The 5,572-nt window shown below is 41.3% G+C and overlaps 2 non-coding genes across 2 annotated transcripts; both read right to left on the reverse strand.

Annotated features, from left to right (window-relative positions):
* Positions 1-2,393: 2,393 nt before the first annotated feature.
* LOC140286501 (U2 spliceosomal RNA) lies at positions 2,394-2,577 on the reverse strand. The gene has a single exon (XR_011911301.1). It is a non-coding gene; the product is annotated as a U2 spliceosomal RNA (small nuclear RNA).
* Positions 2,578-2,885: 308 nt separating this feature from the next.
* Positions 2,886-2,999, reverse strand: LOC140286484 (U5 spliceosomal RNA). Its single transcript, XR_011911286.1, has one exon. It is a non-coding gene; the product is annotated as a U5 spliceosomal RNA (small nuclear RNA).
* Positions 3,000-5,572: the final 2,573 nt, after the last annotated feature.

Consider the following 5,572-nt stretch of genomic DNA (forward strand, 5'->3'; position numbering starts at 1 on the left):
TTCAGCTCTGCAATCAACCCCCAGGGACTCAAAGTTAAATGCAACATTGCGTCAGAGGCCAACACCGAGAGTCCGAAAAGGAAATATAGATCACCCTACTCACTTTTCACCTAAAGAAATGAAGGAAGAGCTAGTTTCCCAAGAAATAACCTGTGTGTAATTTGTTTTGATAACTTAGAAAAACGAAAATGACATACCTACTTTCCTTTATGCTTTTAATGGTTCTCACCTTCTCAACACTAAATGTGAGAAGTGTGAAATCAAAGACAAGAGCCCAGAGTATTTTATCCTTCTTAGACTCCATAAAATCAGATGTGTTTTTAATACAAGAATGTGGACTACCTTTTTTAAAAAACCATAGACAATGGGAGGAAATGTGGCCCCATTTATCGATATGGAGTGGCTCAAATCAAAATAAAAATGATGGTGTGGCCATTCTAATTAAAAATCCGCATGTTCTGGTGAAAGGTAGCACAGTGGTGAGAGACGGACGGGCACTTTTAGCACACTTGAATTTTATGGGGCAAGACTTTAACCTCTTAAATATTTATGGTTTCAATGGAAAAAATGAAAGGTATGACCTTTTAGAAGATATACAGCTTTACATGCTAGGGCAAGTACCTTTAGTTGTAGGAGGGGGTTTTAACTGTATCTTGAGCAGGAAAGATAGAAAAAGAGCAGGGGTAGATTTTAAAGTGGATAAGACTTCGATTTTACTTCAGGGCATATGCAGGGATTTTAAGCTTACTGACTGTTTTAAAACCATGCATCCCAGAGAGGAGGGCTTCACCTGGTTTAGTCATGATGGCACCAGAGCCTCTCGCATTGATTATTTCTTTACTAGAGATTGCCCACCCACTGATGTTAGATTAACCCCTGTTTTCTTTTCAGACCACCTTATGCTCTCCTGCACCCTTTCACCCCCTTCTGGTGTGACGGTAGGAAGTGGTCTGTGGAAACTCAACTGTTCCCTGTTGGAGGATGAAATCATAGTCAGTCAGTACAGGGAATGTTATAAAGAGTGGCAGACCCTTCAAGACCTCTACGAAACACATGCACAATGGTGGGAAATGGTGAAGGAAACGACCCAGACTTTTTTTAAACAGCAAGGTAAACGTAAAAAAAGGAAAGAGAATAGATGTATGATGGGACTACATAAACGCTTACAGCGCTACTTTAAACTAAATCAGTGTGGCATAGACTTTAAAGAAGAAATCAAAGATGTCAAAAAGGAAATGTCAGTTTCAGCAGAAATAAAGAGTAAAGGAATTTTTGTAAGAAGCAGGGAGCAGGAAATTGAGGAAGGTGAAAAATAAAGAAAGTTATAAATAAAAAGGAGTGTATTCAAAATCTAAAAAGAGAAGATGGGTTTTTAACAAAATCCACACAAGAGATGATTGAAACTGTACATACCTTTTATAGTAACATGTACAAAGAGAAACCAGTGCACTTGGAAACATCGGCAGAAATCTTAAAATTCGTTGACAAAACCGTAAAAGAGAATGCACACTTGACACAGAATTTTACTGCTTTAGAGTTAAAAAAATGCCTAACAGGTTTTAAGAGAAGTCGAGCTCCGGGTTTAGACGGGCTTCCTGCAGAATTCTATCTGACCTATTGGGACCTTTTATCATCAGACATTTTAGATGTTTTTAAAGATTTTGAAAAACTCGACCGACTGCCTGACAGTTTTAGAGTGGGAATAGTGACTCTACTTTATAAAAAAAATGATAAGACTGAACTAAAGAATTGGAGGCCCATCACACTTTTAAACTTTGACTGTAAACTTTTTAGCAAGGTTTTAGCGACACGGATGTCCTCTGTTTTAGAGGAGGTAATTCACCCAGACCAAACTTGTGCCATCTCAGGGAGACAACTCACCGACAGCCTCGTACTGATTCGAGACATCATTGATTACGCTAGAGACAGAAACACCCGGCTTGTCATCTTAAATTTAGACTTTGAAAAAGCATTTGATCGGGTCTCGCATCAATATCTCTTTCAGGTGTTGCAGCCATCGAAAAGGGCCCGATTGTTCCTACTTGGTGAGCTTTGCTTGGTTGAGACGCTTGCCCCCCCCCCCCCCTGCTCCTCGGCTGACCAAGTAGAAACAATCTATTCGATGGCTGCCTTGTCTTTTACTCTGTGCAAAAGACAAGGCAGCCACAAACACCACGGGAACACCGTATTGAGGCTTTGTTCTGACCACTCATTCGGTGTCGCGTTTCTTTCAAGCAATTCTCCCGGTTAGCCCGCACTCGGCTCGCTCCCAGAGCCGTGTTAAAGTCCACTTCGCATTCACTCTCTTTTCTCAGCAGATTAAAAGAAAGTTTCATCTTGGGCTCCCTGAAACTTCCATCCTGCACCGCTGTTTGCTTTTTCACAAGAGCAGAGGAGAGCGCACCGTTCCCAGCGGCACTGCAGTACCGGGTCGAGGCTTGGAGTGAACGGAGCAAGCTTCTTTTTCAACTCCTATTCTTAAAAATCCATTTAATATGTTGTCCTCGTATAGAGGACATATTAAACTGATAAGAACAGATACTACACTTGATCTTAGCCAAAAGGCCGAGAAGCGATAACTGTCCACTGTTTCAGGTCCGAGGGCCCTTGCTGGCACAATGCGCACTTGTAGCAATGTTCTTTTTATGGCCATAGGTGGCCAGAGTGTCACGTTGCACCTCCGCCCACCCGCTGCACTGAGCACTCTTCAGCCCTTTTAAATGGTATAACTTTGCACTCCCGCATGCTCCAGCAAGCACCATTCAAGCAACAACTTTGCACTCCAGCTTCGAACATCGGCACAGTCGCAACAAGTAAGGCGACTCTACTCAGAGAAGTCACTCTGCAAAGTAGCAAGATTTCTTTTGCACAGACAGAAAGGGCTTCACCCGCAAAGGTAAAGCCTGCCAATAATAGAAACAACTCATTAGTGCTGCTCTCCACGGAAGTCTTTAGTAAAAGGCGAAAGACTTGTATGTTATGAAGAGAAACCAGAGTACAATTATCCGTCACTGCGGGAGCAGGGCATCAGGCTAGTTGGTATAGCCACCTTCCCCATGGTGAACGTTGCTTGGTTGAAACGCCCCCCCCCCCTTGCTCCTCGGCTGACCAAGTAGGAACAATCGGGCCCTATTCGATGGCTGCCTTGTCTTTTACTCTATGCAAAAGACAAGGCAGCAACAAAAACACCACGAGAATCCCGTATTGAGGCTTTGTTCTGACCGCTCATTCGGTGTCGCGTTTCTTTCAAGCAATTCTCCCGGTTAGCCCACACTCGGCTCGCTCCCATAGCCGTGTTAAAGTCTACTTCGCATTCACTCTCTTTTCTCAGCAGACTCTTGGGATTTTATCTATAAAATGAATTCCTTCACTCAAACTATGTGAAAACTGCTTTGTCCTTAATATTTACCATGTCTAGAAAGATTTAAACAAAAAAAACAACGTTGTACTTTGCAGTAAAAGAAAGAGCAAATCTAAAGTTTCAGGAATCCGAGAATAAGCTTACTTTCATGAGTTCTTCACGATTTCGGATTTTGCTATAAAATGAATTCCTTCACTCAAACTAAATTAAAACTGCTAAACCGCTAATCTGTTATATGTAAGGCAGATGTCAAATTCACTGAAATAGGATCAAAGGGTATTCGGCCAATCGAGCTGTAGCAGCTTCGGTAAAAGAGTATAAGTTGAAGAGTTTGTGAATAAAGGTGTGCGCACACATAGTGTGCTGTACGAAAATAGGCAGGGAGCAATGCCGGCTGGGGTATATGTTCTTGTATGTTGTCTGCCTGTTTGATTTGAATGTGTTGTGTAAGTGTCCTGTTGAATGTTACATGTTTGGGCTTTGACACGCTTCACTGTGGTTGTTAACTGTGTGGTGTGTCCTGAAATGTTATATGTTTGGGCTGTGTGACATGCTTAATGCTTGTCAGTAGCTACCCACTTATTCATATATACCAACTGACAACATAAGAAGTCCTTGTAGAAGTATCCTTATTGATAATAGATCACTAATTCATAGTGATAGAACAGTAGATGAACAGGTGCTTGCACATGTCTCACGAAAATAAAATGGGTGTATGATTGCTGACGGCAGAGCAATACTGCCAAACTTATGAGTTCTTGTGGCAAACTTGATTCAGTGTCTTGACGTGTATACGCTGTTTCGCTGACTTGATTGTCACAAGAAACAAAGTGTGTTTGATAAGATCCGACCATTTTATTACAGGAGGATCAGTATGTATGGATTCTGATGTGACTGATAAACCCATTCGTATCTTAAGCATAATCTAATACGTGAGACAACGCCCTGGCACACGATAAAAAAAAAAAAAGAGAGAGAGCGGTTTTGTGTCCCCACAGTCCATAACGTAGAAAAGAGAGAAAAAAGCCTTTCTGATTTGGTGTGTGTGCTCATAGTGCAGAGTGTAGAGAAAAGAAAGCCGTTTTGGTGTCACGGGTGTTGTGACTTACACACACACATTTCTAAATTGAGAAAGGAAATTATTTTAGAGGAAGCACTAGAGTTTAGATCCCACATTTGTTGATAGGCATTCATTTATTTCTTCACTTCTGATGAAGTTTCAACAATAAACAACAAACTTTGTATTATGAGAAAGAACCAGACTCATTCTTCAGGAATCCGAAAATAAGCTCTATTTTATGAGTTATGCACGAATTCGGATTCTCCTATAAAACGAATTCATTAACTCAAACCAAGTTAAGACTGCTTTGTGAGAAAGATGAGAAAGAACTTCTTCAGCAATAAGCATCTCTCGACATATGACGAAATACAGATTTTGCTATAAAATGAATTCCTTCTATCAGCCTGACTTAAAACTGTTTGTCCTCCTTATTTATCCACTTCAAATCAAGTTTCAACAATTAAAAAAAATTTGTAGTTTGAGAAAGAACAACTTAATCTTCAGCAATCAGTATAAAAAGAGGTGCAAATGCCAACCATACATACCTAAAAGGTGGAGCGGAAGTATTCAGCTGCAAGTAGGTGTGAATGTTCGACCATAATTTGTAAAAAGCGGGTAAGAAAAGGTTCGAATGCCCGACTATATATTAACAAAAGCGGGAGGAGAGGTCTTCGGATGAGAGTGGGTGAGAATTTCCAACCATAATCTATAAAATACGGTGAAAAAAAATATGTGAATGCCTCATAGAACACTAAAAGCGGAAGTGTTCGGCTGCAAGAAGGTGTGAATGTCCGACTATATTTGGTGAAAAGCAGGTGAAGCAAGGTCTGAATGCCCAACCTTACATCATCAAAAGCGAGATCAGAGGTGTTTGGCTGCAAGAAGGCCATAGTTTGCCAAAAGCGGGTAAGGTGCGAATGACCGACTAAATATCAACAAAAGTGGGGGCGGAGGTCTTCGGATGCAAGTGGGTGTGAATATCCCACCATACAAGTATGGTGGAGAGGAAGCTGTGAATGGCCGACCATAGTAAAAGGCGGGTGAGAGAAGGTGCGAATGTCAAACCATACATAATCAAAACAGGGAGCGGAGGTGTTCTGCTGTAAGAAGGTGTGAAAGTCCGACCATGGTTTGTAAAAAGCGGGTAAGAA

This window comes from Leuresthes tenuis, unplaced genomic scaffold (genome assembly GCF_036924035.1).
Source record: "Leuresthes tenuis unplaced genomic scaffold, fLeuTen1.0.hap1 SCAF_96, whole genome shotgun sequence".
In the NCBI taxonomy this organism is placed as follows: Eukaryota; Metazoa; Chordata; class Actinopteri; order Atheriniformes; family Atherinopsidae; genus Leuresthes; species Leuresthes tenuis.